The following is a 27,874-nucleotide window of genomic DNA, read 5'->3' as shown; positions in this document are numbered from 1 at the left end:
TAACTACTATAATACTGCCCCCTATGTACAAGAATATAACTACTATAATACTGCCTCCTATGTACAAGAATATGACTACTATAATACTGCCCTCTATGTACAAGAATATAACTACTATAATACTGCTCCTATATACAAGAATATAACTACTATAATACTACCCCCTATGTACAAGAATATAACTACTATAATACTGCCCCTATGTACAAGAATATAACTACTATAATACTGCCCCTATGTACAAGAATATAACTACTATAATATTGCCCCTATTTACAAGAATATAACTACTATAATGCTGCCCCCTATGTACAAGAATATAACTACTATAATACTGCCCCTATGTACAAGAATATAACTACTATAATACTGCTCCTATGTACAAGAATATAACTACTATAATACTATCCCCTATGTACAAGAATATAACTACTATAATACTATCCCCTATGTACAAGAATATAACTACTATAATACTGCTCCTATGTACAAGAATATAGCTACTATAATACTGCCCCCTATGTACAAGAATATAACTACTATAATACAGCCCCTATGTTCGAGAATATAACTACTATAATACAGCCCCTATGTACAAGAATATAACTACTATAATTCTGACCCTATGTACAAGAATATAACTACTATAATACTGCCCCCTATGTACAAGAATATAACTACTATAATACTGCCCCTATGTACAAGAATATAACTACTATAATACTGCCCCCTATGTACAAGAATATAACTACTATAATACTGCCCCTATGTTCGAGAATATAACTACTATAATACTGCCCCTATGTACAAGAATATAACTACAATAATACTGCTCCTATGTACAAGAATATAGCTACTATAATACTGCTCCTATGTACAAGAATATAACTACTATAATACTGCCCCTATGTTCGAGAATATAACTACTATAATACTGCCCCTATGTTCGAGAATATAACTACTATAATACTGCCCCTATGTACAAGAATATAACTACTATAATACTGCTCCTATGTGCAAGAATATAACTACTATAATACTGCCTCCTATGTGCAAGAAAATAACTACTATAATACTGCCCCCTATGTACAAGAATATAACTACTATAATACCGCCCCTATGTACAGGAATATAACTACTATAATACTGCTCCTATGTACAAGAATATAACTACTATAATACTGCTCCTATGTACAAGAATATAACTACTATAATACTGCTCCCTATGTACAAGAATATAACTACTATAATACTGCTCCCTATGTACAAGAATATAACTACTATAATACTGCTCTTATGTACAAAAATATAACTACTATAATACTGCGCCTATGTACAAAAATATAACTACTATAATACTGTCCCCTGTGTACAAGAATATAACTACTTTAATAATGCTCCTATGTACAAGAATATAGCTACTATAATACTGCCCCTATGTACAAGAATATAACTACTATAATACTGCACTCTATGTACCAGAATATAACTACTATAATACTGCCCCTATGTACAAGAATATAACTACTATAATACTGCTCCTATATACAAGAATATAACTACTATAATACTGCCCCTATGTACAAGAATATAACTGCTATAATACTGCTCCTATGTACAAGAATATAACTACTATAATACTGCTCCTATGTACAAGAATATAACTACTATAATACTGCCCCCTATGTGCAAGAATATAACTACTATAATACTGTCCCCTGTGTACAAGAATATAACTACTATAATACTGCTCCTATGTACAAGAATATAACTACTATAATACTGCCCCCTATGTACAAGATTATAACTACTATAATACTGCTCCTATGTACAAGAATATAACTACTATCTTACTGCTCCTATGTACAAGAATATAACTAATATAATACTGCTCCTATGTACAAAAATATAACTACTATCTTACTCCTCCTATGTACAAGAATATAACTACTATAATACTGCTCCCTATGTACAAGAATATAACTACTATAATACTGCTCCCTATGTACAAGAATATAACTACTATATTACTGCACTCTATGTACAAGAATAAACTACTATCTTACTGCTCCTATGTACAAGAATATAACTACTATAATACTGCTCCTATGTACAAGAATATAACTAATATAATACTGCCCCTATGTACAAGAATATAACTACTATAATACTGCTCCTATGTACAAGAATATAACTACTATAATACTGCCCCTATGTACAAGAATATAACTACTATAATACTGCCTCTATGTACAAGATTATAACTACTATAATACTGCTCCTATGTACAAGATTATAACTACTATAATACTGCCCCTATGTACAATAATATAACTACTATAATACTGCCTCTATGTACAAGAATATAATTACTATAATACTGCTCCTATGTACAAGAATATATCTACTATAATACTGCCCCCTATGTACAAGAATATAACTACTATAATACTGCCCCTATGTACAAGAATATAACTACTATAATACTGCTCCTATGTACAAGAATATAACTACTATAATACTGCTCCTATGTACAAGAATATAACTACTATAATACTACTCCCATGTTCAAGAATATAACTACTATAATACTGCTCCTATGTACAAGATTATAGCTACTATAATACTGCTCCTATGTACAAGAATATAACTACTATAATACTGCCCCTATTTACAAGAATATAACTACTATAATACTGCTCCTATGTACAAGAATATAACTACTATAATACTGCCTCTATGTACAAGAATATAACTACTATAATACTGCTCCTATGTACAAGAATATAACTACTATAATACTGCTCCTATGTACAGGAATATAACTAATATAATACTGCTCCCTATGTACAAGAATATAACTACTATAATACTGCTCCTATGTACAAGAATATAACTACGATAATACTGCTCCTATGTACAAGAATATAACTACTATAATACTGCTCCCTATGTACAAGAATATAACTACTATAATACTGCTCCTATGTACAAGAATATAACTACTATAATACTGCTCCTATGTACAAGAATATAACTACTATAATACTGCCCCTATGTACAAGAATATAACTACTATAATACTGCTCCAATGTACAAGAATATAACTACTATAATACTGCCCCCTATGTACAAGAATATAACTACTATAATACTGCCCCTATGTACAAGAATATAACTACTATAATACTGCTCCCTATGTACAAGAATATAACTACTATAATACTGCTCCCTATGTACAAGAATATAACTACTATAATACTGCTCCTATGTACAAGAATATAACTACTATAATACTGCCTCTTTGTACAAGAATATAACTACTATAATACTGCTCCTATATACAAGAATATAACTACTATCTTACTGCTCCTATGTACAAGAATATAACTAATATAATACTGCTCCTATGTACAAGAATATAACTACTATCTTACTGCTCCTATGTACAAGAATATAACTACTATAATACTGCTCCCTATGTACAAGAATATAACTACTATAATACTGCTCCCTATGTTCAAGAATATAACTACTATATTACTGCACTCTATGTACAAGAATAAACTACTATCTTACTGCTCCTATGTACAAGAATATAACTACTATAATACTGCTCCTATGTACAAGAATATAACTAATATAATACTGCCCCTATGTGCAAGAATATAACTACTATAATACTGCTCCTATGTACAAGAATATTACTACTATAATACTGCCCCTATGTACAAGAATATAACTACTATAATACTGCCTCTATGTAGAAGATTATAACTACTATAATACTATCCCCTATGTACAAGAATATAACTACTATAATACTGCTCCTATGTACAAGAATATAGCTACTATAATACTGCCCCCTATGTACAAGAATATAACTACTATAATACAGCCCCTATGTTCGAGAATATAACTACTATAATACAGCCCCTATGTACAAGAATATAACTACTATAATTCTGACCCTATGTACAAGAATATAACTACTATAATACTGCCCCCTATGTACAAGAATATAACTACTATAATACTGCCCCTATGTACAAGAATATAACTACTATAATACTGCCCCCTATGTACAAGAATATAACTACTATAATACTGCCCCTATGTTCGAGAATATAACTACTATAATACTGCCCCTATGTACAAGAATATAACTACTATAATACTGCTCCTATGTACAAGAATATAGCTACTATAATACTGCTCCTATGTACAAGAATATAACTACTATAATACTGCCCCTATGTTCGAGAATATAACTACTATAATACTGCCCCTATGTTCGAGAATATAACTACTATAATACTGCCCCTATGTACAAGAATATAACTACTATAATACTGCTCCTATGTGGAAGAATATAACTACTATAATACTGTCCCCTATGTACAAGAATATAACTACTATAATACTGCTCCTATGTGCAAGAATATAACTACTATAATACTGCCTCCTATGTGCAAGAAAATAACTACTATAATACTGCCCCCTATGTACAAGAATATAACTACTATAATACCGCCCCTATGTACAGGAATATAACTACTATAATACTGCTCCTATGTACAAGAATATAACTACTATAATACTGCTCCTATGTACAAGAATATAACTACTATAATACTGCTCCCTATGTACAAGAATATAACTACTATAATACTGCTCCCTATGTACAAGAATATAACTACTATAATACCGCTCTTATGTACAAAAATATAACTACTATAATACTGCGCCTATGTACAAAAATATAACTACTATAATACTGTCCCCTGTGTACAAGAATATAACTACTTTAATAATGCTCCTATGTACAAGAATATAGCTACTATAATACTGCCCCTATGTACAAGAATATAACTACTATAATACTGCACTCTATGTACCAGAATATAACTACTATAATACTGCCCCTATGTACAAGAATATAACTACTATAATACTGCTCCTATATACAAGAATATAACTACTATAATACTGCCCCTATGTACAAGAATATAACTGCTATAATACTGCTCCTATGTACAAGAATATAACTACTATAATACTGCTCCTATGTACAAGAATATAACTACTATAATACTGCCCCCTATGTGCAAGAATATAACTACTATAATACTGTCCCCTGTGTACAAGAATATAACTACTATAATACTGCTCCTATGTACAAGAATATAACTACTATAATACTGCCCCCTATGTACAAGATTATAACTACTATAATACTGCTCTTATGTACAAGAATATAACTACTATCTTACTGCTCCTATGTACAAGAATATAACTAATATAATACTGCTCCTATGTACAAAAATATAACTACTATCTTACTGCTCCTATGTACAAGAATATAACTACTATAATACTGCTCCCTATGTACAAGAATATAACTACTATAATACTGCTCCCTATGTACAAGAATATAACTACTATATTACTGCACTCTATGTACAAGAATAAACTACTATCTTACTGCTCCTATGTACAAGAATATAACTACTATAATACTGCTCCTATGTCCAAGAATATAACTACTATAATACTGCTCCTATGTACAAGAATATAACTACTATAATACTGCCCCTATGTACAAGAATATAACTACTATAATACTGCTCCAATGTACAAGAATATAACTACTATAATACTGCCCCCTATGTACAAGAATATAACTACTATAATACTGCCCCTATGTACAAGAATATAACTACTATAATACTGCTCCCTATGTACAAGAATATAACTACTATAATACTGCTCCCTATGTACAAGAATATAACTACTATAATACTGCTCCTATGTACAAGAATATAACTACTATAATACTGCCTCTATGTACAAGAATATAACTACTATAATACTGCTCCTATATACAAGAATATAACTACTATCTTACTGCTCCTATGTACAAGAATATAACTAATATAATACTGCTCCTATGTACAAGAATATAACTACTATCTTACTGCTCCTATGTACAAGAATATAACTACTATAATACTGCTCCCTATGTACAAGAATATAACTACTATAATACTGCTCCCTATGTACAAGAATATAACTACTATATTACTGCACTCTATGTACAAGAATAAACTACTATCTTACTGCTCCTATGTACAAGAATATAACTACTATAATACTGCTCCTATGTACAAGAATATAACTAATATAATACTGCCCCTATGTGCAAGAATATAACTACTATAATACTGCTCCTATGTACAAGAATATTACTACTATAATACTGCCCCTATGTACAAGAATATAACTACTATAATACTGCCTCTATGTAGAAGATTATAACTACTATAATACTATCCCCTATGTACAAGAATATAACTACTATAATACTGCTCCTATGTACAAGAATATAGCTACTATAATACTGCCCCCTATGTACAAGAATATAACTACTATAATACAGCCCCTATGTTCGAGAATATAACTACTATAATACAGCCCCTATGTACAAGAATATAACTACTATAATTCTGACCCTATGTACAAGAATATAACTACTATAATACTGCCCCCTATGTACAAGAATATAACTACTATAATACTGCCCCTATGTACAAGAATATAACTACTATAATACTGCCCCCTATGTACAAGAATATAACTACTATAATACTGCCCCTATGTTCGAGAATATAACTACTATAATACTGCCCCTATGTACAAGAATATAACTACTATAATACTGCTCCTATGTACAAGAATATAGCTACTATAATACTGCTCCTATGTACAAGAATATAACTACTATAATACTGCCCCTATGTTCGAGAATATAACTACTATAATACTGCCCCTATGTTCGAGAATATAACTACTATAATACTGCCCCTATGTACAAGAATATAACTACTATAATACTGCTCCTATGTGGAAGAATATAACTACTATAATACTGTCCCCTATGTACAAGAATATAACTACTATAATACTGCTCCTATGTGCAAGAATATAACTACTATAATACTGCCTCCTATGTGCAAGAAAATAACTACTATAATACTGCCCCCTATGTACAAGAATATAACTACTATAATACCGCCCCTATGTACAGGAATATAACTACTATAATACTGCTCCTATGTACAAGAATATAACTACTATAATACTGCTCCTATGTACAAGAATATAACTACTATAATACTGCTCCCTATGTACAAGAATATAACTACTATAATACTGCTCCCTATGTACAAGAATATAACTACTATAATACCGCTCTTATGTACAAAAATATAACTACTATAATACTGCGCCTATGTACAAAAATATAACTACTATAATACTGTCCCCTGTGTACAAGAATATAACTACTTTAATAATGCTCCTATGTACAAGAATATAGCTACTATAATACTGCCCCTATGTACAAGAATATAACTACTATAATACTGCACTCTATGTACCAGAATATAACTACTATAATACTGCCCCTATGTACAAGAATATAACTACTATAATACTGCTCCTATATACAAGAATATAACTACTATAATACTGCCCCTATGTACAAGAATATAACTGCTATAATACTGCTCCTATGTACAAGAATATAACTACTATAATACTGCTCCTATGTACAAGAATATAACTACTATAATACTGCCCCCTATGTGCAAGAATATAACTACTATAATACTGTCCCCTGTGTACAAGAATATAACTACTATAATACTGCTCCTATGTACAAGAATATAACTACTATAATACTGCCCCCTATGTACAAGATTATAACTACTATAATACTGCTCTTATGTACAAGAATATAACTACTATCTTACTGCTCCTATGTACAAGAATATAACTAATATAATACTGCTCCTATGTACAAAAATATAACTACTATCTTACTGCTCCTATGTACAAGAATATAACTACTATAATACTGCTCCCTATGTACAAGAATATAACTACTATAATACTGCTCCCTATGTACAAGAATATAACTACTATATTACTGCACTCTATGTACAAGAATAAACTACTATCTTACTGCTCCTATGTACAAGAATATAACTACTATAATACTGCTCCTATGTACAAGAATATAACTAATATAATACTGCCCCTATGTACAAGAATATAACTACTATAATACTGCTCCTATGTACAAGAATATAACTACTATAATACTGCCCCTATGTACAAGAATATAACTACTATAATACTGCCTCTATGTACAAGATTATAACTACTATAATACTGCTCCTATGTACAAGATTATAACTACTATAATACTGCCCCTATGTACAATAATATAACTACTATAATACTGCCTCTATGTACAAGAATATAATTACTATAATACTGCTCCTATGTACAAGAATATATCTACTATAATACTGCCCCCTATGTACAAGAATATAACTACTATAATACTGCCCCTATGTACAAGAATATAACTACTATAATACTGCTCCTATGTACAAGAATATAACTACTATAATACTGCTCCTATGTACAAGAATATAACTACTATAATACTGCTCCCATGTTCAAGAATATAACTACTATAATACTGCTCCTATGTACAAGATTATAGCTACTATAATACTGCTCCTATGTACAAGAATATAACTACTATAATACTGCCCCTATTTACAAGAATATAACTACTATAATACTGCTCCTATGTACAAGAATATAACTACTATAATACTGCCTCTATGTACAAGAATATAACTACTATAATACTGCTCCTATGTACAAGAATATAACTACTATAATACTGCTCCTATGTACAGGAATATAACTAATATAATACTGCTCCCTATGTACAAGAATATAACTACTATAATACTGCTCCTATGTACAAGAATATAACTACGATAATACTGCTCCTATGTACAAGAATATAACTACTATAATACTGCTCCCTATGTACAAGAATATAACTACTATAATACTGCTCCTATGTACAAGAATATAACTACTATAATACTGCTCCTATGTACAAGAATATAACTACTATAATACTGCCCCTATGTACAAGAATATAACTACTATAATACTGCTCCAATGTACAAGAATATAACTACTATAATACTGCCCCCTATGTACAAGAATATAACTACTATAATACTGCCCCTATGTACAAGAATATAACTACTATAATACTGCTCCCTATGTACAAGAATATAACTACTATAATACTGCTCCCTATGTACAAGAATATAACTACTATAATACTGCTCCTATGTACAAGAATATAACTACTATAATACTGCCCCTATGTACAAGAATATAACTACTATAATACTGCCTCTATGTATAAGAATATAACTACTATAATACTGCCTCTATGTATAAGAATATAACTACTATAATACTGCTCCTATGTACAAGAATATAACTACTATAATACTGCCTCTATGTACAAGAATATAACTACTATAATACTGCTCCTATATACAAGAATATAACTACTATCTTACTGCTCCTATGTACAAGAATATAACTAATATAATACTGCTCCTATGTACAAGAATATAACTACTATCTTACTGCTCCTATGTACAAGAATATAACTACTATAATACTGCTCCCTATGTACAAGAATATAACTACTATAATACTGCTCCCTATGTACAAGAATATAACTACTATATTACTGCACTCTATGTACAAGAATAAACTACTATCTTACTGCTCCTATGTACAAGAATATAACTACTATAATACTGCTCCTATGTACAAGAATATAACTAATATAATACTGCCCCTATGTGCAAGAATATAACTACTATAATACTGCTCCTATGTACAAGAATATTACTACTATAATACTGCCCCTATGTACAAGAATATAACTACTATAATACTGCCTCTATGTAGAAGATTATAACTACTATAATACTGCTCCTATGTACAAGAATATAACTACTATAATACTGCTCCTATGTACAAGAATATAACTACTATAATCCTGCCCCCTATGTACAAGACTATAACTACTATAATACTGTCCCCTGTGTACAAGAATATAACTACTTTAATACTGGTCCTATGTACAAGAATATACATACTATAATACTGCTCATATGTACAAGAATATAACTACTATAAAACTGTCCTCTGTGTACAAGAATATAACTACTATAATACTGCCCCTATGTACAAGAATATAACTACTATAATACTGCCTCTATGTACAAGATTATAACTACTATAATACTGCTCCTATGTACAAGAATATAACTACTATAATACTGCCCCTATGTACAATAATATAACTACTATAATACTGCCTCTATGTACAAGAATATAATTACTATAATACTGCTCCTATGTACAAGAATATAACTACTATAATACTGCCCCCTATGTACAAGAATATAACTACTATAATACTGCCCCTATGTACAAGAATATAACTACTATAATACTGCTCCTATGTACAAGAATATAACTACTATAATACTGCTCCTATGTACAAGAATATAACTACTATAATACTGCACTCTATGTACAAGAATAAACTACTATCTTACTGCTCCTATGTACAAGAATATAACTACTATAATACTGCTCCTATGTACAAGAATATAACTAATATAATACTGCCCCTATGTACAAGAATATAACTACTATAATACTGCTCCTATGTACAAGAATATAACTACTATAATACTGCCCCTATGTACAAGAATATAACTACTATAATACTGCCTCTATGTACAAGATTATAACTACTATAATACTGCTCCTATGTACAAGATTATAACTACTATAATACTGCCCCTATGTACAATAATATAACTACTATAATACTGCCTCTATGTACAAGAATATAATTACTATAATACTGCTCCTATGTACAAGAATATATCTACTATAATACTGCCCCCTATGTACAAGAATATAACTACTATAATACTGCCCCTATGTACAAGAATATAACTACTATAATACTGCTCCTATGTACAAGAATATAACTACTATAATACTGCTCCTATGTACAAGCATATAACTACTATAATACTGCTCCCATGTTCAAGAATATAACTACTATAATACTGCTCCTATGTACAAGATTATAGCTACTATAATACTGCTCCTATGTACAAGAATATAACTACTATAATACTGCCCCTATTTACAAGAATATAACTACTATAATACTGCTCCTATGTACAAGAATATAACTACTATAATACTGCCTCTATGTACAAGAATATAACTACTATAATACTGCTCCTATGTACAAGAATATAACTACTATAATACTGCTCCTATGTACAGGAATATAACTAATATAATACTGCTCCCTATGTACAAGAATATAACTACTATAATACTGCTCCTATGTACAAGAATATAACTACGATAATACTGCTCCTATGTACAAGAATATAACTACTATAATACTGCTCCCTATGTACAAGAATATAACTACTATAATACTGCTCCTATGTACAAGAATATAACTACTATAATACTGCTCCTATGTACAAGAATATAACTACTATAATACTGCCCCTATGTACAAGAATATAACTACTATAATACTGCTCCAATGTACAAGAATATAACTACTATAATACTGCCCCCTATGTACAAGAATATAACTACTATAATACTGCCCCTATGTACAAGAATATAACTACTATAATACTGCTCCCTATGTACAAGAATATAACTACTATAATACTGCTCCCTATGTACAAGAATATAACTACTATAATACTGCTCCTATGTACAAGAATATAACTACTATAATACTGCCTCTATGTACAAGAATATAACTACTATAATACTGCTCCTATATACAAGAATATAACTACTATCTTACTGCTCCTATGTACAAGAATATAACTAATATAATACTGCTCCTATGTACAAGAATATAACTACTATCTTACTGCTCCTATGTACAAGAATATAACTACTATAATACTGCTCCCTATGTACAAGAATATAACTACTATAATACTGCTCCCTATGTACAAGAATATAACTACTATATTACTGCACTCTATGTACAAGAATAAACTACTATCTTACTGCTCCTATGTACAAGAATATAACTACTATAATACTGCTCCTATGTACAAGAATATAACTAATATAATACTGCCCCTATGTGCAAGAATATAACTACTATAATACTGCTCCTATGTACAAGAATATTACTACTATAATACTGCCCCTATGTACAAGAATATAACTACTATAATACTGCCTCTATGTACAAGATTATAACTACTATAATACTGCTCCTATGTACAAGAATATAACTACTATAATACTGCCCCTATGTACAATAATATAACTACTATAATACTGCCTCTATGTACAAGAATATAATTACTATAATACTGCTCCTATGTACAAGAATATAACTACTATAATACTGCCCCCTATGTGCAAGAATATAACTACTATAATACTGCCCCTATGTACAAGAATATAACTACTATAATACTGCTCCTATGTACAAGAATATAACTACTATAATACTGCTCCTATGTACAAGAATATAACTACTATAATACTGCTCCCATGTTCAAGAATATAACTACTATAATACTGCTCCTATGTACAAGATTATAGCTACTATAATACTGCTCCTATGTACAAGAATATAACTACTATAATACTGCCCCTATGTACAAGAATATAACTACTATAATACTGCTCCTATGTACAAGAATATAACTACTATAATACTGCCTCTATGTACAAGAATATAACTACTGTAATACTGCTCCTATGTACAAGAATATAACTACTATAATACTGCTCCTATGTACAGGAATATAACTACTATAATACTGCTCCCTATGTACAAGAATATAACTACTATAATACTGCTCCTATGTACAAGAATATAACTACGATAATACTGCTCCTATGTACAAGAATATAACTACTATAATACTGCTCCCTATGTACAAGAATATAACTACTATAATACTGCTCCTATGTACAAGAATATAACTACTATAATACTGCTCCTATGTACAAGAATATAACTACTATAATACTGCCCCCTATGTACAAGAATATAACTACTATAATACTGCCCCTATGTACAAGAATATAACTACTATAATACTGCTCCCTATGTACAAGAATATAACTACTATAATACTGCCACTATGTACAAGAATATAACTACTATAATACTGCCTCTATGTACAAGAATATAACTACTATAATACTGCTCCTATATACAAGAATATAACTACTATCTTACTGCTCCAATGTACAAGAATATAACTAATATAATACTGCTCCTATGTACAAGAATATAACTACTATCTTACTGCTCCTATGTACAAGAATATAACTACTAAAATACTGCTCCCTATGTACAAGAATATAACTACTATAATACTGCTCCCTATGTACAAGAATATAACTACTATATTACTGCACTCTATGTACAAGAATAAATTACTATCTTACTGCTCCTATGTACAAGAATATAACTACTATAATACTGCTCCTATGTACAAGAATATAACTAATATAATACTGCCCCTATGTACAAGAATATAACTACTATAATACTGCTCCTATGTACAAGAATATTACTACTATAATACTGCCCCTATGTACAAGAATATAACTACTATAATACTGCCTCTATGTACAAGATTATAACTACTATAATACTGCTCCTATGTACAAGAATATAACTACTATAATACTGCTCCTATGTACAAGAATATAACTACTATAATCCTGCCCCCTATGTACAAGACTATAACTACTATAATACTGTCCCCTGTGTACAAGAATATAACTACTATAATACTGGTCCTATGTACAAGAATATACATACTATAATACTGCTCCTATGTACAAGAATATAACTACTATAAAACTGTCCTTTGTGGACAAGAATATAACTACTATAATAATGCTCCTGTGTACAAGAATATAACTACTATAATACTGCACTCTATGTACAAGAATATAACTACTATCTTACTGCTCCTATGTACAAGAATATAACTACTATAATACTGCCCCTATGTACAAGAATATAACTACTATAATACTGCCCCTATGTGCAAGAATATAACTACTATAATATTGCACTCTATGTACAAGAATATAACTACTATAATACTGCTCCTATGTAAAAGAATATAACCACTATAATACTGCCCCTATGTACAAGAATATAACTGGTATAATACTGCACCCTATGTACAAGAATATAACTACTATAATACTGCCCCCTATGTACAAGGATATATCTGCTATAATACTGCCCCTATGTACAAGAATATAACTACTATAATACTGCCCCTATGTAAAAGAATATAACTACTATAACACTGCTCCTATGTATAAGAATATAACTACTATAATACTGCCCCTATGTACAAGAATATAACTACTATAATACTGCCCCAATTACAAGAATATAACTACTATAATACTGCCCCTATGTACAAGAATATAACTACTATAATACTGCCCCTATGTAAAAGAATATAACTACTATAATGCTGCCCCCTATGTACAAGAATATAAGTACTTTAATACTGCTTCAATGTACAAGAATATAGCTACTATAATACTGTTCCTGTGTACAAGAATATAACTACTATAATACTGCCCCCTATGTGCAAGAATATAACTAATATAATACTGCCCCCTATGTGCAAGAATATAACTACTATAATACTGCTCCCTATGTACAAGAATATAACTACTATAATACTGCTCCTATGTTCAAGAATATAACTACTATAATACTGCCCCCTATGTACAAGAATATAACTACTATAATACTGCCCCCTATGTACAAGAATATAACTACTATCTTACTGCTCCTATGTACAAGAATATAACTACTATAATACTGCCCCTATGTACAAGAATATACCTACTATAATACTGCTCCTATGTACAAGAATATAACTACTATAATACTGCTCCTATGTACAAGAATATAACTACTATAATACTGCTCATATGTACAAGAATATAACTACTATAATACTGCCCCCTATGTACAAGAATATAACTACTATAATACTGCCCCTATGTACAAGAATATAACTACTATAATACTGCTCCCTATGTACAAGAATATAACTACTATAATACTGCCACTATGTACAAGAATATAACTACTATAATACTGCCTCTATGTACAAGAATATAACTACTATAATACTGCTCCTATATACAAGAATATAACTACTATCTTACTGCTCCAATGTACAAGAATATAACTAATATAATACTGCTCCTATGTACAAGAATATAACTACTATCTTACTGCTCCTATGTACAAGAATATAACTACTATAATACTGCTCCCTATGTACAAGAATATAACTACTATAATACTGCTCCCTATGTACAAGAATATAACTACTATATTACTGCACTCTATGTACAAGAATAAACTACTATCTTACTGCTCCTATGTACAAGAATATAACTACTATAATACTGCTCCTATGTACAAGAATATAACTAATATAATACTGCCCCTATGTGCAAGAATATAACTACTATAATACTGCTCCTATGTACAAGAATATTACTACTATAATACTGCCCCTATGTACAAGAATATAACTACTATAATACTGCCTCTATGTACAAGATTATAACTACTATAATACTGCTCCTATGTACAAGAATATAACTACTATAATACTGCCCCTATGTACAATAATATAACTACTATAATACTGCCTCTATGTACAAGAATATAATTACTATAATACTGCTCCTATGTACAAGAATATAACTACTATAATACTGCCCCCTATGTGCAAGAATATAACTACTATAATACTGCCCCTATGTACAAGAATATAACTACTATAATACTGCTCCTATGTACAAGAATATAACTACTATAATACTGCTCCTATGTACAAGAATATAACTACTATAATACTGCTCCCATGTTCAAGAATATAACTACTATAATACTGCTCCTATGTACAAGATTATAGCTACTATAATACTGCTCCTATGTACAAGAATATAACTACTATAATACTGCCCCTATGTACAAGAATATAACTACTATAATACTGCTCCTATGTACAAGAATATAACTACTATAATACTGCCTCTATGTACAAGAATATAACTACTGTAATACTGCTCCTATGTACAAGAATATAACTACTATAATACTGCTCCTATGTACAGGAATATAACTACTATAATACTGCTCCCTATGTACAAGAATATAACTACTATAATACTGCTCCTATGTACAAGAATATAACTACGATAATACTGCTCCTATGTACAAGAATATAACTACTATAATACTGCTCCCTATGTACAAGAATATAACTACTATAATACTGCTCCTATGTACAAGAATATAACTACTATAATACTGCTCCTATGTACAAGAATATAACTACTATAATACTGCCCCCTATGTACAAGAATATAACTACTATAATACTGCCCCTATGTACAAGAATATAACTACTATAATACTGCTCCCTATGTACAAGAATATAACTACTATAATACTGCCACTATGTACAAGAATATAACTACTATAATACTGCCTCTATGTACAAGAATATAACTACTATAATACTGCTCCTATATACAAGAATATAACTACTATCTTACTGCTCCAATGTACAAGAATATAACTAATATAATACTGCTCCTATGTACAAGAATATAACTACTATCTTACTGCTCCTATGTACAAGAATATAACTACTAAAATACTGCTCCCTATGTACAAGAATATAACTACTATAATACTGCTCCCTATGTACAAGAATATAACTACTATATTACTGCACTCTATGTACAAGAATAAATTACTATCTTACTGCTCCTATGTACAAGAATATAACTACTATAATACTGCTCCTATGTACAAGAATATAACTAATATAATACTGCCCCTATGTACAAGAATATAACTACTATAATACTGCTCCTATGTACAAGAATATTACTACTATAATACTGCCCCTATGTACAAGAATATAACTACTATAATACTGCCTCTATGTACAAGATTATAACTACTATAATACTGCTCCTATGTACAAGAATATAACTACTATAATACTGCTCCTATGTACAAGAATATAACTACTATAATCCTGCCCCCTATGTACAAGACTATAACTACTATAATACTGTCCCCTGTGTACAAGAATATAACTACTATAATACTGGTCCTATGTACAAGAATATACATACTATAATACTGCTCCTATGTACAAGAATATAACTACTATAAAACTGTCCTTTGTGGACAAGAATATAACTACTATAATAATGCTCCTGTGTACAAGAATATAACTACTATAATACTGCACTCTATGTACAAGAATATAACTACTATCTTACTGCTCCTATGTACAAGAATATAACTACTATAATACTGCCCCTATGTACAAGAATATAACTACTATAATACTGCCCCTATGTGCAAGAATATAACTACTATAATATTGCACTCTATGTACAAGAATATAACTACTATAATACTGCTCCTATGTAAAAGAATATAACCACTATAATACTGCCCCTATGTACAAGAATATAACTGGTATAATACTGCACCCTATGTACAAGAATATAACTACTATAATACTGCCCCCTATGTACAAGGATATATCTGCTATAATACTGCCCCTATGTACAAGAATATAACTACTATAATACTGCCCCTATGTAAAAGAATATAACTACTATAACACTGCTCCTATGTATAAGAATATAACTACTATAATACTGCCCCTATGTACAAGAATATAACTACTATAATACTGCCCCAATTACAAGAATATAACTACTATAATACTGCCCCTATGTACAAGAATATAACTACTATAATACTGCCCCTATGTAAAAGAATATAACTACTATAATGCTGCCCCCTATGTACAAGAATATAAGTACTTTAATACTGCTTCAATGTACAAGAATATAGCTACTATAATACTGTTCCTGTGTACAAGAATATAACTACTATAATACTGCCCCCTATGTGCAAGAATATAACTAATATAATACTGCCCCCTATGTGCAAGAATATAACTACTATAATACTGCTCCCTATGTACAAGAATATAACTACTATAATACTGCTCCTATGTTCAAGAATATAACTACTATAATACTGCCCCCTATGTACAAGAATATAACTACTATAATACTGCCCCCTATGTACAAGAATATAACTACTATCTTACTGCTCCTATGTACAAGAATATAACTACTATAATACTGCCCCTATGTACAAGAATATACCTACTATAATACTGCTCCTATGTACAAGAATATAACTACTATAATACTGCTCCTATGTACAAGAATATAACTACTATAATACTGCTCATATGTACAAGAATATAACTACTATAATACTGCCCCCTATGTACAAGAATATAACTACTATAATACTGCCCCTATGTACAAGAATATAACTACTATAATACTGCTCCCTATGTACAAGAATATAACTACTATAATACTGCCACTATGTACAAGAATATAACTACTATAATACTGCCTCTATGTACAAGAATATAACTACTATAATACTGCTCCTATATACAAGAATATAACTACTATCTTACTGCTCCAATGTACAAGAATATAACTAATATAATACTGCTCCTATGTACAAGAATATAACTACTATCTTACTGCTCCTATGTACAAGAATATAACTACTAAAATACTGCTCCCTATGTACAAGAATATAACTACTATAATACTGCTCCCTATGTACAAGAATATAACTACTATATTACTGCATTCTATGTACAAGAATAAACTACTATCTTACTGCTCCTATGTACAAGAATATAACTACTATAATACTGCTCCTATGTACAAGAATATAACTAATATAATACTGCCCCTATGTACAAGAATATAACTACTATAATACTGCTCCTATGTACAAGAATATTACTACTATAATACTGCCCCTATGTACAAGAATATAACTACTATAATACTGCCTCTATGTACAAGATTATAACTACTATAATACTGCTCCTATGTACAAGAATATAACTACTATAATACTGCTCCTATGTACAAGAATATAACTACTATAATTCTGTCCCCTATGTACAAGACTATAACTACTATAATACTGTCCCCTGTGTACAAGAATATAACTACTATAATACTGGTCCTATTTACAAGAATATACATACTATAATACTGCTCCTATGTACAAGAATATAACTACTATAAAACTGTCCTCTGTGGACAAGAATATAACTACTATAATAATGCTCCTGTGTACAAGAATATAACTACTATAATACTGCACTCTATGTACAAGAATATAACTACTATCTTACTGCTCCTATGGACAAGAATATAACTACTATAATACTGCCCCTATGTACAAGAATATAACTACTATAATACTGCCCCTATGTATAAGAATATAACTACTATAATATTGCACTCTATGTACAAGAATATAACTACTATAATACTGCTCCTATGTAAAAGAATATAACCACTATAATACTGCCCCTATGTACAAGAATATAACTGGTATAATACTGCACCCTATGTACAAGAATATAACTACTATAATACTGCCCCCTATGTACAAGGATATATCTGCTATAATACTGCCCCTATGTACAAGAATATAACTACTATAATACTGCCCCTATGTAAAAGAATATAACTACTATAACACTGCTCCTATGTATAAGAATATAACTACTATAATACTGCCCCTATGTACAAGAATATAACTACTATAATACTGCCCCTATGTACAAGAATATAACTACTATAATACTGCCCCTATGTACAAGAATATAACTACTATAATACTGCCCCTATGTAAAAGAATATAACTACTATAATGCTGCCCCCTATGTACAAGAATATAAGTACTTTAATACTGCTTCAATGTACAAGAATATAGCTACTATAATACTGTTCCTGTGTACAAGAATATAACTACTATAATACTGCCCCCTATGTGCAAGAATATAACTAATATAATACTGCCCCCTATGTGCAAGAATATAACTACTATAATACTGCTCCCTATGTACAAGAATATAACTACTATAATACTGCTCCTATGTTCAAGAATATAACTACTATAATACTGCCCCCTATGTACAAGAATATAACTACTATAATACTGCCCCCTATGTACAAGAATATAACTACTATCTTACTGCTCCTATGTACAAGAATATAACTACTATAATACTGCCCCTATGTACAAGAATATACCTACTATAATACTGCTCCTATGTACAAGAATATAACTAATATAATACTGCCCCTATGTACAAGAATATAACTACTATAATACTGCTCCTATGTACAAGAATATAACTAATATAATACTGCTCCTATGTACAAGAATATAACTACTATCTTACTGCTCCTATGTACAAGAATATAACTACTATAATACTGCTCCCTATGTACAAGAATATAACTACTATAATACTGCTCCCTATGTACAAGAATATAACTACTATATTACTGCACTCTATGTACAAGAATAAACTACTATCTTACTGCTCCTATGTACAAGAATATAACTACTATAATACTGCTCCTATGTACAAGAATATAACTAATATAATACTGCCCCTATGTGCAAGAATATAACTACTATAATACTGCTCCTATGTACAAGAATATTACTACTATAATACTGCCCCTATGTACAAGAATATAACTACTATAATACTGCCTCTATGTAGAAGATTATAACTACTATAATACTGCTCCTATGTACAAGAATATAACTACTATAATACTGCTCCTATGTACAAGAATATAACTACTATAATCCTGCCCCCTATGTACAAGACTATAACTACTATAATACTGTCCCCTGTGTACAAGAATATAACTACTATAATACTTTTCCTATGTACAAGAATATACATACTATAATACTGCTCCTATGTACAAGAATATAACTACTATAAAACTGTCCTCTGTGTACAAGAATATAACTACTATAATACTGCCCCTATGTACAAGAATATAACTACTATAATACTGCCTCTATGTACAAGATTATAACTACTATAATACTGCTCCTATGTACAAGAATATAACTACTATAATACTGCCCCTATGTACAATAATATAACTACTATAATACTGCCTCTATGTACAAGAATATAATTACTATAATACTGCTCCTATGTACAAGAATATAACTACTATAATACTGCCCCCTATGTACAAGAATATAACTACTATAATACTGCCCCTATGTACAAGAATATAACTACTATAATACTGCTCCTATGTACAAGAATATAACTACTATAATACTGCTCCTATGTACAAGAATATAACTACTATAATACTGCTCCCATGTTCAAGAATATAACTACTATAATACTGCTCCTATGTACAAGATTATAGCTACTATAATACTGCTCCTATGTACAAGAATATAACTACTATAATACTGCCCCTATGTACAAGAATATAACTACTATAAAACTGCTCCTATGTACAAGAATATAACTACTATAATACTGCCTCTATGTACAAGAATATAACTACTGTAATACTGCTCCTATGTACAAGAATATAACTACTATAATACTGCTCCTATGTACAGGAATATAACTACTATAATACTGCTCCCTATGTACAAGAATATAACTACTATAATACTGCTCCTATGTAGAAGAATATAACTACGATAATACTGCTCCTATGTACAAGAATATAACTACTATAATACTGCTCCCTATGTACAAGAATATAACTACTATAATACTGCTCCTATGTAGAAGAATATAACTACTATAATACTGCTCCTATGTACAAGAATATAACTACTATAATACTGCCCCCTATGTACAAGAATATAACTACTATAATACTGCCCCTATGTACAAGAATATAACTACTATAATACTGCTCCCTATGTACAAGAATATAACTACTATAATACTGCCACTATGTACAAGAATATAACTACTATAATACTGCCTCTATGTACAAGAATATAACTACTATAATACTGCTCCTATATACAAGAATATAACTACTATCTTACTGCTCCAATGTACAAGAATATAACTAATATAATACTGCTCCTATGTACAAGAATATAACTACTATCTTACTGCTCCTATGTACAAGAATATAACTACTAAAATACTGCTCCCTATGTACAAGAATATAACTACTATAATACTGCTCCCTATGTACAAGAATATAACTACTATATTACTGCACTCTATGTACAAGAATAAATTACTATCTTACTGCTCCTATGTACAAGAATATAACTACTATAATACTGCTCCTATGTACAAGAATATAACTAATATAATACTGCCCCTATGTACAAGAATATAACTACTATAATACTGCTCCTATGTACAAGAATATTACTACTATAATACTGCCCCTATGTACAAGAATATAACTACTATAATACTGCCTCTATGTACAAGATTATAACTACTATAATACTGCTCCTATGTACAAGAATATAACTACTATAATACTGCTCCTATGTACAAGAATATAACTACTATAATCCTGCCCCCTATGTACAAGACTATAACTACTATAATACTGTCCCCTGTGTACAAGAATATAACTACTATAATACTGGTCCTATGTACAAGAATATACATACTATAATACTGCTCCTATGTACAAGAATATAACTACTATAAAACTGTCCTCTGTGGACAAGAATATAACTACTATAATAATGCTCCTGTGTACAAGAATATAACTACTATAATGCTGCACTCTATGTACAAGAATATAACTACTATCTTACTGCTCCTATGTACAAGAATATAACTACTATAATACTGCCCCTATGTACAAGAATATAACTACTATAATACTGCCCCTATGTACAAGAATATAACTACTATAATATTGCACTCTATGTACAAGAATATAACTACTATAATACTGCTCCTATGTAAAAGAATATAACCACTATAATACTGCCCCTATGTACAAGAATATAACTGGTATAATACTGCACCCTATGTACAAGAATATAACTACTATAATACTGCCCCCTATGTACAAGGATATATCTGCTATAATACTGCCCCTATGTACAAGAATATAACTACTATAATACTGCCCCTATGTAAAAGAATATAACTACTATAACACTGCTCCTATGTATAAGAATATAACTACTATAATACTGCCCCTATGTACAAGAATATAACTACTATAATACTGCCCCTATGTACAAGAATATAACTACTATAATACTGCCCCTATGTACAAGAATATAACTACTATAATACTGCCCCTATGTAAAAGAATATAACTACTATAATGCTGCCCCCTATGTACAAGAATATAAGTACTTTAATACTGCTTCAATGTACAAGAATATAGCTACTATAATACTGTTCCTGTGTACAAGAATATAACTACTATAATACTGCCCCCTATGTGCAAGAATATAACTAATATAATACTGCCCCCTATGTGCAAGAATATAACTACTATAATACTGCTCCCTATGTACAAGAATATAACTACTATAATACTGCTCCTATGTTCAAGAATATAACTACTATAATACTGCCCCCTATGTACAAGAATATAACTACTATAATACTGCCCCCTATGTACAAGAATATAACTACTATCTTACTGCTCCTATGTACAAGAATATAACTACTATAATACTGCCCCTATGTACAAGAATATACCTACTATAATACTGCTCCTATGTACAAGAATATAACTACTATAATACTGCTCCTATGTACAAGAATATAACTACTATAATACTGCTCATATGTACAAGAATATAACTACTATAATACTGCCCCCTATGTACAAGAATATAACTACTATAATACTGCCCCTATGTACAAGAATATAACTACTATAATACTGCTCCCTATGTACAATAATATAACTACTATAATACTGCCACTATGTACAAGAATATAACTACTATAATACTGCCTCTATGTACAAGAATATAACTACTATAATACTGCTCCTATATACAAGAATATAACTACTATCTTACTGCTCCAATGTACAAGAATATAACTAATATAATACTGCTCCTATGTACAAGAATATAACTACTATCTTACTGCTCCTATGTACAAGAATATAACTACTAAAATACTGCTCCCTATGTACAAGAATATAACTACTATAATACTGCTCCCTATGTACAAGAATATAACTACTATATTACTGCATTCTATGTACAAGAATAAACTACTATCTTACTGCTCCTATGTACAAGAATATAACTACTATAATACTGCTCCTATGTACAAGAATATAACTAATATAATACTGCCCCTATGTACAAGAATATAACTACTATAATACTGCTCCTATGTACAAGAATATTACTACTATAATACTGCCCCTATGTACAAGAATATAACTACTATAATACTGCCTCTATGTACAAGATTATAACTACTATAATACTGCTCCTATGTACAAGAATATAACTACTATAATACTGCTCCTATGTACAAGAATATAACTACTATAATCCTGCCCCCTATGTACAAGACTATAACTACTATAATACTGTCCCCTGTGTACAAGAATATAACTACTATAATACTGGTCCTATTTACAAGAATATACATACTATAATACTGCTCCTATGTACAAGAATATAACTACTATAAAACTGTCCTCTGTGGACAAGAATATAACTACTATAATAATGCTCCTGTGTACAAGAATATAACTACTATAATACTGCACTCTATGTACAAGAATATAACTACTATCTTACTGCTCCTATGGACAAGAATATAACTACTATAATACTGCCCCTATGTACAAGAATATAACTACTATAATACTGCCCCTATGTACAAGAATATAACTACTATAATATTGCACTCTATGTACAAGAATATAACTACTATAATACTGCTCCTATGTAAAAGAATATAACCACTATAATACTGCCCCTATGTACAAGAATATAACTGGTATAATACTGCACCCTATGTACAAGAATATAACTACTATAATACTGCCCCCTATGTACAAGGATATATCTGCTATAATACTGCCCCTATGTACAAGAATATAACTACTATAATACTGCCCCTATGTAAAAGAATATAACTACTATAACACTGCTCCTATGTATAAGAATATAACTACTATAATACTGCCCCTATGTACAAGAATATAACTACTATAATACTGCCCCTATGTACAAGAATATAACTACTATAATACTGCCCCTATGTACAAGAATATAACTTCTATAATACTGCCCCTATGTAAAAGAATATAACTACTATAATGCTGCCCCCTATGTACAAGAATATAAGTACTTTAATACTGCTTCAATGTACAAGAATATAGCTACTATAATACTGTTCCTGTGTACAAGAATATAACTACTATAATACTGCCCCCTATGTGCAAGAATATAACTAATATAATACTGCCCCCTATGTGCAAGAATATAACTACTATAATACTGCTCCCTATGTACAAGAATATAACTACTATAATACTGCTCCTATGTTCAAGAATATAACTACTATAATACTGCCCCCTATGTACAAGAATATAACTACTATAATACTGCCCCCTATGTACAAGAATATAACTACTATCTTACTGCTCCTATGTACAAGAATATAACTACTATAATACTGCCCCTATGTACAAGAATATACCTACTATAATACTGCTCCTATGTACAAGAATATAACTAATATAATACTGCCCCTATGTACAAGAATATAACTACTATAATACTGCTCCTATGTACAAGAATATAACTACTATAATACTGCCCCTATGTACAAGAATATAACTACTATAATACTGCCTCTATGTACAAGATTATAACTACTATAATACTACTCCTATGTACAAGAATATAACTACTATAATACTGCTCCTATGTACAAGAATATAACTACTATAATCCTGCCCCCTATGTACAAGAATATAACTACTATAATACTGTCCCCTGTGTACAAGAATATAACTACTATAATACTGGTCCTATGTACAAGAATATACATACTATAATACTGCTCCTATGTACAAGAATATAACTACTATAAAACTGTCCTCTGTGTACAAGAATATAACTACTATAATAATGCTCCTGTGTACAAGAATATAACTACTATCATACTGCACTCTATGTACAAGAATATAACTACTATCTTACTGCTCCTATGTACAAGAATATAACTACTATAATACTGCCCCTATGTACAAGAATATAACTACTATAATACTGCCCCTATGTACAAGAATATAACTACTGTAATACTGCACTCTATGTACAAGAATATAACTACTATCTTACTGCTCCTATGTACAAGAATATAACTACTATAATACTGCTCCTAGGTAAAAGAATATAACTACTATAATACTGCCCCTATGTACAAGAATATAACTGCTATAATACTGCACCCTATGTACAAGAATATAACTACTATAATACTGCCCCCTATGTACAAGGATATATCTGCTATAATACTGCCCCTATGTAAAAGAATATAACTACTATAATACTGCCCCCTATGTACAAGAATATAAGTACTATAATACTGCTTCTATGTACAAGAATATAGCTACTATAATACTGTTCCTATGTAAAAGAATATAACTACTATAATACTGCCCCCTATGTACAAGAATATAACTAATATAATACTGCCCCCTATGTACAAGAATATAACTACTATAATACTGCTCCATATGTACAAGAATATAACTACTATAATACTGCTCCCTATGTACAAGAATATAACTACTATAATACTGCCCCTATGTACAAGAATATAGCTACTATAATACTGTTCCTATGTACAAGAATATAAATACTATAATACTGCTCCTATGTACAAGAATATAACTACTATAATACTGCTCCTATGTACAAGAATATAACTACTATAATACTGCCTCCTATGTACAAGAATATAACTACTATAATACTGCTCCTATGCACAAGAACATAACTACTATAACACTGCTCCTATGTATAAGAATATAACTACTATAATACTGCCCCTATGTTCAAGAATATAACTACTATAATACTGCCCCCTATGTACAAGAATATAACTACTATAATACTGCCCCCTATGTACAAGAATATAACTACTATCTTACTGCTCCTATGTACAAGAATATAACTACTATAATACTGCCCCTATGTACAAGAATATACCTACTATAATACTGCTCCTATGTACAAGAATATAACTAATATAATACTGCCCCTATGTACAAGAATATAACTACTATAATACTGCTCCTATGTACAAGAATATAACTACTATAATACTGCCCCTATGTACAAGAATATAACTACTATAATACTGCCTCTATGTACAAGATTATAACTACTATAATACTGCTCCTATGTACAAGAATATAACTACTATAATACTGCTCCTATGTACAAGAATATAACTACTATAATCCTGCCCCCTATGTACAAGAATATAACTACTATAATACTGTCCCCTGTGTACAAGAATATAACTACTATAATACTGGTCCTATGTACAAGAATATACATACTATAATACTGCTCCTATGTACAAGAATATAACTACTATAAAACTGTCCTCTGTGTACAAGAATATAACTACTATAATAATGCTCCTGTGTACAAGAATATAACTACTATCATACTGCACTCTATGTACAAGAATATAACTACTATCTTACTGCTCCTATGTACAAGAATATAACTACTATAATACTGCCCCTATGTACAAGAATATAACTACTATAATACTGCCCCTATGTACAAGAATATAACTACTGTAATACTGCACTCTATGTACAAGAATATAACTACTATCTTACTGCTCCTATGTACAAGAATATAACTACTATAATACTG

This window comes from Phyllobates terribilis, unplaced genomic scaffold, assembly GCF_046119375.1.
Source record: "Phyllobates terribilis strain yellow unplaced genomic scaffold, ASM4611937v1 Scaffold_4__5_contigs__length_816908805, whole genome shotgun sequence".
In the NCBI taxonomy this organism is placed as follows: Eukaryota; Metazoa; Chordata; class Amphibia; order Anura; family Dendrobatidae; genus Phyllobates; species Phyllobates terribilis.
This window is presented reverse-complemented; position numbering follows the sequence as displayed.